Genomic DNA, 13,978 nt, shown 5'->3' with positions numbered 1-13,978 from the left:
AGGTGCGCTGTGGTAAAGCCTTCTGTAAAGTGAATGTGACCGCAGAGCTTTATGTGTTTAAGTATTTATTGTACATTTAACGGCAGTAAGAAAGGCAATTGCGATAAAGTACAAGTACTTGAAACAGTTTCCTTTCTAACAAAATATGACCCCTATCTGAAGAACACAATTTACTGAGCTCTTATTAAAATAAATATTTATGCCTACGAGATCAAATGGCAAAAGGAAAGATATTGCCGCACCAAATACATTGGTGCTGATTTTCGTAGTCAAACACGAATGCAAATGATATGTGTTTACCTTATTCGTAGTTACTTTACCTTTTATAGTATTTGCCAGGATTTTCTTTCATTTAGTTCCTTAAAAGCAAATCTATCCATAAACTGGTTTCTCCCCACATCCAAACTTATGGTTGCTAGGATCAATTACAGTCATGCTTTTAATATTATACACAGCCTGATGTTTTTACGCAATCAGTTTTTACATTTTTCTTTTTCATTCAGAAGGGAATTTGAGGGAATAACTGGTAGCCAGAAGTGAATGGAGTACTGCCTGGACTTGTAAACAAGTGCTGCTTCTAAAGCGGTTCCCTCCTGCCCCATCCCTCTGAGCCTCCTAGCTGTGGTGGGGATGGTGGGGGGAGGCGGGGAGGAAGACTTGCCGACATCAGCCAAGCCTACTACCCTTGGCTGAGGTTCTGTGATCCACCGTGTTAAGGTGTAGATGTCTTGTATCATCGCACTTGACAGCCCAGGAAGTGATTTTTCTCTAGAATTCAAGAAAACATTGTTTAATAAAAATCTCGATTATTGATTCAAATTGACACTTAAAGTTTACTGTACAAAAGATTGTAAGGATAAGTGGAAATGTGTTATACTGCCTTAAATCAGTTCTCTGTTTGTGGTAGCAATTAAATAAATGTTTTTGTGTCTTTGGTGTGTGATCTGTGGATAAAATTTGCTTCCTCCACCAGATTCACTTGTGGGGAGGCTTGGGGGTGGGTGGAAAAGCATACCCCTTGGGGGATCAAGAGACTCAGATGCACGTACCCACCCTGCTGTACCCCAGGGCGAGTCACATGACCCCTCTCTCCACAGTTGCCTGGCTTAGCAAACTGTGGCCCGGTCGGGGCGGGCTGGAGGCAGAGGAGGGCTCCCTGGGTGTGGTGGGTTCTTCTCACTAGTACTGCCAAGGCTTCTGAAAACGGGTCCTCTTTTACCCCCATGGAAGGAGTGGAGCTGGGCCCCAATTATGTCATAACTCTGGAGGCTACTGGGACCAAGTAACAGAGCCCACAATCCAGTGGGGGGGAGGCACAGGAGTGAGGGGCGGGCAGACAGGTGGGTTCCTCTCTAGCTGGAAGTTAGGCGGCAAGACCCCAGCAACTGGGCAAACGTCCTAGCCTCAGGAACATAGCCTCAAAAGAATCTCCAATGACGACGTAATGCCCCAAACAGACTACTCCATAAAAATAAAAGATTCAAAATAATACACGGTAGGATATCAATTTGGTTAAGAAAGTATACACATTAAAACACGCACATATACATAGGCCCACGGAGTTAGGCATGTATATGGTTGTTCTATCCAGGTTTAACTAGACTGTAAGTATAAGCTGAGGTCATCTTCACTTCTGATGCCCAAATTACAGTGGTCCCAACAGAGTGGCTGCTGTACCTCAGGCTGATTCCTTGTCAACATTTCTGTCTAGCTTCCCTGGACATGCAAAAAGGATGCTTACTCGTGTGCTCAAATTGCTTTACAGTTGCCACCCTCTCCCCATGTTTTCCACGTTCTCCCTGTCTGCCCTCACTCAAGGAGCTTTGCTTTGGGTAAGATTGCAAGTGTTCAAACCAAGGATGCTGTGTCTCAATGCTCCGAACTGGGTGCAGGGTTCTGAGAGGTGATGGGAGAGGTGAAGAAACTCTTGGCACTTTTTACAGCTTTGTTTCACACTCTGCTCTGAGGTGCCTGAAGCAACACTGCTTATGCCCAGAGTCTTACAAAGTCTTATGAAAGCAGCCACTTCATCTACTCTGCTCACCTGCAAGGTGCGTTCATCATTCCTTCCTCCCCACCTCTGCCCCCATAACCCACTCCCATGGGAACAAGCAACGGTTGAAGCGCAGTGCCTCCTGTTTATACATAGCCAAGAAATATTTTTCTCTGCCCCTCTTTCCCTTATCTGTCCCTTTCCACCCCCAAAGTCAAGAAGCCTCATAAGCACATCTCTGACTAGCCACGCCCACTATGAGTAACCAAGGCAAGACACTGAATCTCTGCGGTCAGTTTTAAGGTGCTTTGTAGTTGTCTCCATGACAATGCAGTTTCTGGTTTTATACAAGTAGAATTAGAAGGGCCAATCTTACTGACTTCCCCAAAGAGAGAATCTGCCTCCAGGTGAGCCTAAGTTTCCATGATCAAGGGATAAAGAAATGGAAGCAAATCTTAAATGGCAGTTCCCCCAGCTTCTATTCCTCTTTATTTTCTTTTTAAATGGAAATATAATGTATATACTGTAAAGTGAAAGTTTGACCATATTTTTACACAGGTATGCATCCGTGTAATGACCCCTTTGACCCTCCAGAAGGCTCCCTTTTGTATCCTTCCAGTCAATACTCCAACCAAAGGCAAACGCTGTCCTGACCTCTATCGCCATACATTAGTTTTGCCTGTTCTAGAACTTCATATGAATGGAAGCATGCAGTATGCATTTGTCCCGTTTCTTTTTAAAAATAGTGATAAAATATACATAACATAAAACTTACCATTTCAACCGTTTGTAAGTGTGCAATTCTGTGGCATTAAGTACATTCACAATGTTGTACAATCATCACCACTGTTCACTTCCAGAACTTCATCATCCCAAGACATAAATTCTGTAGCCTTTAAATGAGAACTCCCTATTCCCCTCTCCCCCAGCCCCTGGTAACCTCTATTCTACTTTCTGTCTCTATGGATTTGCCTATTCTAGGTACCTGAAATAAATGGAATCATATATTATTTGTCATTTTGGGTCCGGCTTCTTTTACTGGACGTAATGTTTTCGGGGTTCATTCATGTTGTAGCAGGTGTCAGTACTGCATCGTTTTTATGGCTGAATAATATTCGCTTGTATGGATACACCACACTGTGTTCGTCCATTCATCCACTGATGGACATTTGGGCTATTTCCACTTTTTGGCTGCTATGAACATTGATTTACAAGTGTTTGAGTCCCTGATTTCAATTCTTTTGGAAATATATCTAGGAGTGGAATTGTTAAATCATATGTTAGTCTGGCTTCTTTTGCTCAAGTAGTTATGTTTTTGAGATTCAGTCATGTTTTTGTATCAGTAGTTTGGGGTGTGTTTTCATTTTTATGTAGTACTCTACAATATGAATATACCATAATTTACAGATTGATTCTATTATTGATGGACCTTTAGGTTGTTTATGACTTGGGACTACTATGAAAAATGCTTCTATAAAGATTTTTGTACATGCCTTTTAATTTAATTTTATATAAAGTTATAATTTTACATACAGTGAGGTACATAAATCTTCGGTGTAAAGTTGAACGAATTTTTACTTATGTACACACCTATGTAACCACCACACAAATCAAGATATAAAACATCTCCAGCACTTAGAAGGTTCCATTATGCCAGCTTAATTTTGTTGGTTCTCGAGCTTTATTTCAGTGGAAGCATACGGAATATACGCTCTTGTATCTGGCTTCTTTCACTCATCATTTTGTCTGTGAGATTTATCCATATTACTTTGGGTAGGAGCAGTCCATCCTTCTTATTGCTGTGTAGAATTCCATTGTATCGAGTATAAGAACTTCTTATCAATTCTACCATAGGTGGACATTCGGTGTGTATTCTAGTTTGGAGCTATTATGAAGAAAGCTGTTAATGAACATTCTCGTACATGCCTTTTGGTACATATATGAACTCATTGCTCTTGGAAATACACCTAGGATTGGAATTCCTGAGTCGTGAGTATATGTGTATTTAGTTTTAGTAAGCACTGCCAAATATTTTTCCAAAGTGGTTGAAACAATTTATATTCTTACTAGCAATGCATTAGAGTTCAAGATGCTCTGCATTCTTGCCAACATTCAGCATTTTCAGCCCTTTTAATTTTAGATATTCTTCTGGATGTCTACTGCTATTTCATTGTATTTTCAGTTTTCAATTCTTTTTTTTTTTTTTTTTGTGGTACGCGGGCCTCTCACTGCCGTGGCCTCTCCCGTTGCAGAGCACAGGCTCCGGACGCGCAGGCTCAGCGGCCATGGCTCATGGGCCTAGCCGCTCCGCGGCATGTGGGATCTTCCCGAACCGGGGCACGAACCCGTGTCCCCCGCATCGGCAGGCGGCCTCTCAACCACTGCGCCACCAGGGAAGCCTCAATTCTTTAATGAATAATGATGCTGACCGTCTTCTCACATGGTCATCGACCATTTGGATGTTCTAAAAAGTGAAAATTTTGAACAAATATTTTGACTGTTTTAAATCTGAGGTTCCTGTCTTCTTATTGGAAGTAGAAGTTCTTTATATATTCTGGATACAAATATATGTATTTCACGAATATCTTCTCGGTCTGTGGTTTGCCTTCTCTCTCTCTTAATTGTATCTTTTGATGAGCAAAAATCCTTAATATTATGAAGGGCAATTTATTAGTTTTTTCTTTTATGACTAATAATTTCTGTTTAAGAAATTTCGGACTAATATAACGAATATATTCTCCTAGTTTTTCTTTTAGAAACTTTATTATTTTGCCTTTAACATTTAAGTCTATGTTTAGTCTGAAGTTAATTTCCTGTGTTTGGTATGAGGTAGGGGGACAATTTTCTGTTTTTGGTGTGAGGTAGGGGGTCGATTCATTTTTTAATATAGTCAAGGTTCATATTTTCATTTAATCACCATTTATTGCAAAGGCCATCCTTTGCCCAACTGAACTGTAGTGGAGACTTTGTTGTAAATTGGTTGGTCATATAAAAATAAAAATTATCTATCATCTATCTCTCTCTCTATCATCAATCATCAAGCTGTTTCTGAGCAGTTTAGTCTATTCCATTGGTCTGTTTGTCTAGCCTTGCACCAATGCCACATTGTTTTTTATTTATATTTTTTATTTTTAATTGAACTATAGTTTATATACAATGATATGCAAACATGTTAAGCATACAGATAAATGGATTTTTACTTATAGGCATATTTTTATATCACCATCTTCCAGATGAAGATATAGAGCACTTCTAGTACACCAGAAGGCCCTTAAATGCCCCAGCTCAGTCAATAACTCCCCAAAAGTTGACCACTAGTCTAACCTCTAATATCACAGATCAGTTTTGCCCATTTTTGAATTTCATTAAGGGGAATAGAATAACATGTATGCTTTTGAATCTGGCTAATTTTGGTAAACATGCTTTTGAGAAGCATGAGTGTTGTTGGATGTATCAGCAGTTCTTTTTAAAAACTGTCATAGGAAGATTTAATGATGTGGAATATCTTCAAGTCATATTAAGTTGAAAAAGCAGAGAATGGTATGTGATTTTGTTAACAAAACCAAAATGCATATGTGAAAAGACACACGTTTTAACACTTTCTATAGTAAATACATAAACATTTTTATCGAGATATAATTCATTTACCATAAATTTCATCATTTTAAAGTATTCAATGTTGGGTTTTCTTAAAATTGAGGTATAGTTGATGTACAATATTATATGTTTCAATTGTACAACATAATGAATCACAATTTTAAAGGTGATACTCCATTTATAGTTATTATAAAATATCGCTATATTCCTTGTGGTGTACAATATATCCTTGTAGCTTATTTATTTTATACATAATAATTTGTACCTCTTAATCCACTATCTCTATCTTTCCCCATCCCCTTCCCTCTCTCCATTGGTAACCACTAGTTTGTACTCTCTATGTGTGAGTCTGTTTCTTTTTTGTTATATTTGGTGGTTTTTTGTTTTTTGTCTTTAGATTACACATATAAGTGATATCGTACAGTATTTGTCTTTCTCTTCTGACTTATTTCACTAAGCATAATATGCTCCAAGTCCATCATGTTGCTGCAAATGGCAAATTTTCATTCTTTTTTTATGGCTGAGTAGTATTCCATCATATATATATATATGCCATATCTTCTTTACCCATTCATCTGTTGATGGACACATAGGTTGCTTCCTTATCTCTGCTATTGCAAATAATGCTGCTACGAACATTGAGGTGCATATGTATTTTTATTTAATGTTTTCATTTTCTTTGGCTATATACTCAGGAGTGGAATTGCTGGATCATATGGTGGTTCCATTTTTAGTTTTCTGAGGAACCTGCATACTGTTTTCCACAGGGCTGCACCATTTTACATTCCTACCAACAGTTTACAAGGGTTCTTTATCTCCACATCCTTGCCAATATTTATTATTAGCAGTCTTTTTGATGATAGACATTCTGACAGGGGTGAGGTGATATCGCATTGTGGTTTTGATTTGCATTTCTTTGATGATTAGTGATGTTGAGCATCTTTTCATGTGCCTCCTGGCCATCTGCATTTCCTCTTTGGAAAATGGCTACTCAGGTCATCTGCCCATTTTTCAGTTAGGCTGTTTGTTTTTTGATGTTGATTGCTTTTTGATGTTGAGTTGTATGAGCTGTTTATATATTTTGGATATTAACCCCTAATGGGTAATATCATTTGCAAATTTTTTTTTCCTATTTAGTAGGTTCTCTTTTCATTTTTTTCGATGGTATCCTTTGCTATGCAAAAGCTTTTAAGTTAAATTAGGTCCCATTGTTTATTTTTGCTTTTGTTTCCTTTGCCTTAGGAAACAGATCCCCCAAAATATTGCTACTATTTAAGTCAAAGACTGTTTTGCCTATGTATTCTTCTAGAAGTATTACGGTTTCCAGGCTTACATATAGGTCTTTAATCCATTTTGAGTTTATTTTTGTATATGGTGTTAGAAAATGTTCTAATTTTGTTCTTTTACATGTAGCTGTCCAGTTTTCCCAGTGCCACTTATTGAGGGGACTGTCTTCTCCATTGTGTATTCTTGCCTCTTTTGTCATAGGTTAATTGACTATATGTGCGTGGGTATATTTCTGGGATCTCTGTTCTGCTCCATTGATCTATATGTCTGTTTTTGTGCCAGTACCATAGTGTTTTGATGACTATAGCTTTGTAGTATAGTCTAAAGTCAGGGAGCATAATTCCTCCAGCCTTGTTCTTTTTCAAGATTGTTTTGGCTATTCAGAGTCCTTTGTGTTTCCATACAAATTTTAAAATTATTTGTTCTATTTCTTTGGAAAATGCCATTGGTATTTTGATAAGGATTGCATTGAATCTGTAGATTGCCTTGGGTAGTATGGTCATTGTAACAATATTAATTTTTCCAATCCATGAACATGGAATATCTTTCTACCTGTTTGTGTCATCTTCAATTTCTTTCATCAGTGTCTTACAGTTTTATGAATATAGGTCTTTAATATCCTTAGGTAGATTAATTCCTAGGTATTTTATTCTTTTGATGTGATTGTAAATGAAATTGTTTCCTTAATTTCTCTTTCTGATAGTTCATTGTTAGTGTATAGAAATGCAACAGATTTCTGTACATTAATTTTGTATCCTGCAACTTTACCAAATTCATTGATGAGCTTTAGTATTTTTCTGGTGGCATCTTTAGGCTTTTCTATGTAGAGCATCATCTCATCAGCAGACAGTGACAATTTTACTTCTTCCTTTTCAATTTGGATTCCTTTCATTTTTCTTCTCTGATTGCTGTGACTAGGACCTCCAATACTATGTTGAAAAAAAGTGGTGAGCATGAGTGGGCATCCTTGTCTTGTTCCTGATCTTAGAGGAAATGTTTTCAGCTTTTCACGGTTAATTATGATGTTAGCATAGTTATGTTATCGCATATCGCCTTTATTTTGTTGAGGTATGTTCCCTCTATACCCACTTTCTGGAGAGTTTTTGTCATAAATGAATGTTGAATTTTGTCAGAAGATTTTTCTACATCTATTGAGATGATCATATAGATTTTATTCTCAGATTTGTTAATGTGGTATATAACGTTGATTGATTTGTGAATATTGAAAAATTCTTGTATCCCTGAGATAAATTCCACTTAATCATGGTATATGGTCCTTTAAATGTATTGTTGGATTTGGATGGCTAATATTTTGCTGAGGATTTTTGCATCTATGTTTATTAGTGATATTGGCCTATAATTTTCTTTTTTTGTGATATCTTTGTCTGGTTTTAGTATCAGGGTGATGCTGGCCTCGTGGAATGAGTTCAGAAGTGTTCCTTTCTTGGCAATTTTTGGAAGAGTTTGAGAAGGATAGGTGTTAACTCTTCTCTAAATGTTGTGTCTAGTTCACTTGTGAAGCCATCTGGTCCTGGACTTTTATTTGTTGGGAGTTTTTTGATTACTGATTCCACTTCATTGATGGTAATTGGTCTGTTCATATTTTCCCTGTCTTCCTGGTTCAGTCTTGGGATATTGTATATTTCTAGGAATTTGTCTATTTCTTCTAGGTTGTCCATTTTATTGGCATATAGTTTTTTATAGGAGTCTCTTATTATCCTTTGTATTTCTGTGGTGTTGGTTTTACCTTCTTTTTCATTTCTGATTTTATTGATTTAAGCCCTCTCCCTTTTTTCCTTGGTGAGTTTGGCTAAAGGTTTATCAATTATGTTTATCTTTCCAAAGAACCAGCTTTTAGTTTCATTGATCTTTTTATTGTTCTTTTAGTCTCTATTTCATTTTTTTCCTGCTTTGATCTTTATGATTTCTTTCCTTCTACTAACTTTGGTTTTGTTTGTTCTTTCTTTCTCTATTTCCTTTAGGTGTAAGGTTAGGTTGTTTATTTGAGATTTTTCTTGTTTCTTGAGACAGCTTTTATTGGTATAAACTTCCCTCTTAGAACTGTTTTAGCTGTGTCCCATGGATTTTTGGGTCACTGTGTTTTGTTTTCATTTGTTTCCAGGTACTTTTTTCTTCTTAGATTTCTTTAGTGATCCACTGTTTGTTTAGTAGCACGTTGCTTGGCCTCCATGTGTTTTTGCAGTTTATTTTTTCTTGTAGTTGATCTGTAGTCTCATAGCACTGTAGTCAGAAAAGATGCTTGATATGATTTCAATTTTCTTAAATTTACAGAGGCTTGTTTTATGACCTGGTGTATGATCTATCCTGGAGAACATTCCATGTGCACTGGAAATTAATATGTATTCTTCTGTTTTTTTTCCTTATTGATTTTCTGTCTGGATGATCTGTCCATTGATGTAAGTGGGGTGTTAAAGTCTCCCACTATTATTGTGTTACTGTCAATTTCTTCTTATATGTCTGTTAACATTTGCCTTATATATTGAGGTGCTTCTATGTTTGGTGCATATCTACTTAACAATTATTACATCTTCTTCTTGGATTGATCCCTTGATCATTATGTAATGTCCTTCCTTGTCTCTTGTAACAGTCTTTATTAAAGTCTATTTTGTCTGATATAAGTACTGCTACCCTGGCTTCCTTTTGATTTCTGTTTGCATGGAATATCTTTTTCCATCTCTTCAGTTTCTGTGTGTGTCTTTAGATCAGAAGTGAGTATCTTGTAGGCAGCATATATACAGTTTTTTTTTTTTGGTATCCATTCAGCCACTCTTAGTTTTTTGATTGGAGCATTTAGTCTATTTGCATTTAAAGTAATTGTTCTTTCTCTTCTTCTCCTGGGACCCCTATAATGGGAATACTAATGTGCTTAATGTTGTCCCAGAGGTCTCTTAAATAGTCCCCATTTCTTTTCATTCTTTGTTCTTTTTTTTGTTCAGTATCAGTGATTTCCACTACTCTGTCTTCCAGCTCACTGATCTGTTCTTCTGAATCATTTATTCTATTGCTGATTCCTTCCAGTGTATTTTTCATTTCAGTTATTGTATTTTCATCTCTCTTTGGTTGTTCTTTATATTTTCTAACTCTTTGTTTAAGACTTCTAACTTCCTGCTTTGTCCATCTATTCTTTTCTCGAGTTCTTTGATCATTTTTCACTGTCATTACCCTGAACTCTTCCTCAGGTAGATTGCCTATCTCCATTTCACTTAGTTCTTCTTCTGGGGTTTTATCTTGTTCCTTCATTTGGAACATATTACTCTGTTGCCTCAGTTTGCCTAACTTGCTGGTTTTATTTCTATGTATCTGGTAGTTTGGTTACATTCCTCAACCTTGGAGATTTGGCCTTTTGTAGGAGACATCCTATATGTGTCTCAGCAACACAGTTCCCTCTGGTCACAAGAACTATATGCTCTAGGGATGCCCCCTATGTAGGCTGCATGGCTTCTTTTGTTGTGATGGGCTGACTTCTGTGGGTGGTCTGGTAGGCTTGCTTGGTCTCCCATCCAGTTGGCTGCCAGGCCTACCTGGTATGGAGCCTGCTGGCAAGTGTTTGGTGGGGCCAGGTCACAAGGCATCTGACTTCAGAATCCTAGGGAGCCCTGGGGCTAGTGCTGGCTCACTGGTGGATGGAGTTAGGGCCCAGGCAGAGCTGGGTCCTGGGTCATGGTTCCTGGGTCTTGGTTCCTGGTTGCAGGATCCCGGGGTCTCAGAGCTGGTGTTGGGCCACTGGTGGGTGGGGCAGGTTCCCGAAACAGCTGGTTGCAGGGTCTGGGATGTTTCAAAGCTTGTGTTGGCCTGCTAGTGGGCAGGGCAATGGCCCAGATGGTCCCAGGGCTGGTATTGGCTTGTTGGTGGATGGGCTGGGTCCATAGGCTGAGGGGCTATGGTAGTCCTATGGCTAGTGTCTGCCTGCTAATGTGTAAGACTGTTCCTGAGGCTACAGCAGGCTCACTGGTGGGTGATTCTGGGGCTGGTGCCTGCCCACTGGTGGGTGGAGCTGGGATCCCAGGGTCTCTGGCTGGAGGGCCCTCGGGGTATCAGGTCTAGTGCCGGTGCACTGTTGTGTGGGACCAGGTTCTGGGCCCTCTGGTGGGCAGGTCCATGTCTAGGGGTGGCTGTGGGCTCTGAGGTTCTGAAGGCAGCCTGCTTGTTGGTGGGTGAGGCTGTGTCCCTGCCTGGCTAGTTGCTTGACCTGAGGCATTCCGGTATGGGTGTCTACAGTCTGGTAGGCAGGGGCAGATGTGGGTCCTGAGGCTAATAAACTAGAAGGAGAATTCCAAAATGACACTTGCCAGCACCAGTGTCTATATCCCCAGGGTGAGCTGCAGTTGCCTCCTGTCTCTCTGGGAGATTCTCCAAGATCACCAGGTAGGTCTGACCCAGGCTTCTTTCAAATTATTGCTTCTGCCCTGGGTCCCAGAGCATATGAGATTTTGTGTGCCCCTTTAAGCATGGAATTTTTATTTCCCCCCAGCTCTCTGGGACTCCCAAAAGTAAACCCCACTGGCCTTCAAAGCCAAATGCTCTGGGGGGCTCATCTTCCCAGCAAAGGACCCCCAGGCTGGGGAGGCTGAGGTGGGGCTCAGACCCCATGTTCCTTAGGGAGAACCTCTGCAGTTGTAATTATCCTCCCATTTGTGGGTTGCCCGCCTGGGTTTATGGGTCTTGACTATATCATGAGTTTGCCCCACCTACCCAGCTAGTTGTTGTTTTTTAGCATAGTTTTCAAAGTGCATCCATGTTGTAGCATAGATCAAAATTTCATTCATTTTTAAGGCTGAATAATATTCTTTTGTACTTATATACCACATGTTGCTTATCCATTCATCTACCAGTGAAAGTTTGGACTGTTTCCACCTTTTGACTATTGCGAATAATACTGCTATGAAGATTGTTGTATATATATATGTTTGTGGATATGGGATACTAGAGAGAGAAGTGTAATATGAGTCTAAAACAAACAGAAGGAAAGAAACAATAAAGATCAGATCAGAAATCAATAACATCGAAAACAGGAAATTGATAGATTAAAATTAATGAAATGGAAAGCTAATTCTTAGAAGAGATCAATAAAATTGGTAAATCTCTAGCCAGGCTAGCTACAAAATAAAGAGAGAGAATACAAATTGCTAATATCAGAAATGAAAGACTGGTCATCTCTAGTGATCCCAAAGATATTAAGAGGATAATAAAAGAATACTATGAACACTTCTATGCTCATAAATTTGATAACTAGATGAAATGGATCAATTCCTTGAAAGACACAACCTACTAAAACCCACACAAAGAATTTTGTGCAACCCCAAACCTGTTAAGTCTCCTTCAGTGGCCACTAGGTTTCTGGTTTTCAGAACTGCTTTAGTTGTGAAGCTATTGCCTTTTCAAAGCTACTGAGGAGCTAAGGGAGGGGAATGAAATGAGTGCTAGTTAAAGCACCACCAAACTCACTGTTCTTACCAAAATGCAGTCATTTTTCTTAAATAAATCCTCCTTGGGTTGTTGCAAGACTTAGGTTAATTTCCAGACTTCTGAAAAAGTTGATTTTGACAGTTTTTGCAGTGTTCTCCTTGCTTTTATGGAGAAGCACATTTTTGGAACCTTTTTTTTTGCCCTGCTGCACCTTAATTTTCTTCTCTTGGGCAGTATGTCATAGAAATCACTCCGTATCAGTTCTTCATTCCTTTTTACAGTTGTATAGGACTCCATTGTGCCAATGTTGCATAATTTATTCGAACACTCTCCTATCTATGGGCGTTTCAGTTGTTTCCAATATTTTGCAATTAAAAACTATGCTGCAATGAACATCCTTGCGCATATGTATTTTTGGATTGTTGGAAGTTCATCTTCAAATATAGATTCTTAGAATCGGGATTTCTGGGTTGAAAGGTTATGTTAGGTATGGCCAATTTCTCTGTGGAAGTGTTGCACTGATTTGTATTCTCAGCAGCAATGTATGTGAGTGACTGCTTCGGCACAGACTCTTCAACAGATTCTGTCATCACACTTTTTAATTTTTTTGCTTGTCTGATAGGTATCTCAGTGTGGTTTTAATCAGCAGTTTTCTGATTATGTACTGAGTTTGAACATTTTTCATGTACTTAATGGGCATTTTTATATCCTATTTTTTTTGTTGAATTGTTTGTTTTTATATTTTCCTCACTTTTCGATTGAGTTTTTGGTCCCTTGCACTCAATTTTTTAAAAATTTCAAATTGCTCTTTATTTTTATAGAGTTGTTAATCACAAGTCATGTCTGAGATTTGACATATTTTCTTGTGCAAATATTTCAGATCAAATTAAATGCCTTTTTTCTGGTGGCTATGGTTCACTTTGATTAAATTCAAGCTGTTTGACCATGTCATTAATTGACTGTTCTTAATTCTGGTGGAAGTTCTGGAGATCAGCGAGAGTTTCAGAAAAATTCAGCAGCCTGAGTAATTTCCATCACAGCCAAACCAGACGGACTGAGATTCCACTGTTGAACGAAACTCCTGTGTGGGGTTGGGAGTGGAGATGGGAGTAGTTGTCAAGGAGTTTTATAATAAAGTGTCAGAAATTAGGAAGCATGGGTCATCATTTGCCTTTAAGAGAGAGAGAGGGGGATATTAAGCAAAATAAATTTTGAGCAAGGAGAAGGGGTTATAACTATGAAAACAATACTTTTAAAATGAAGGTTAACAGCCTTGGGCAGATAAGCAGGAAAAAAGAAAGGTCAAGCAAGAAACAATTATCATAGATTTGATACTTATTTATTGAGTATCTATTACGTATAAGACCCTCTTCTAGGGTGGGTAGGGTCTATGGGAAATACAAAGATAAACAAGGGCAAATCTCTTGTCCTAATTTAGAGGCATGAAACCAACAATGTTGCCTTTTGTTTAAACTATAGTTTACTAAGTTCTTACTATGTGATAGGTGTCACTCAAAGCACTTTACCTCTCTTATCTCTAATTCTCATAAAAACGCTGCCAGGTTGATATTATTACTCTTTTTTTTTTTTTCCTGAGGAAGAGTCTAGAGTCACAAAGCTAGAAAGTTGTGCAATTTGAATTCAGATCTGCTTAAAGAATGTCAATATGTATTG

The sequence above is a fragment of the Neophocaena asiaeorientalis genome, unplaced genomic scaffold, assembly GCF_003031525.2.
Source record: "Neophocaena asiaeorientalis asiaeorientalis breed wild unplaced genomic scaffold, Neophocaena_asiaeorientalis_V1.1 scaffold823, whole genome shotgun sequence".
NCBI lineage: Eukaryota > Metazoa > Chordata > Mammalia > Artiodactyla > Phocoenidae > Neophocaena > Neophocaena asiaeorientalis.
Note: the sequence above shows the minus strand (reverse complement) of the source record.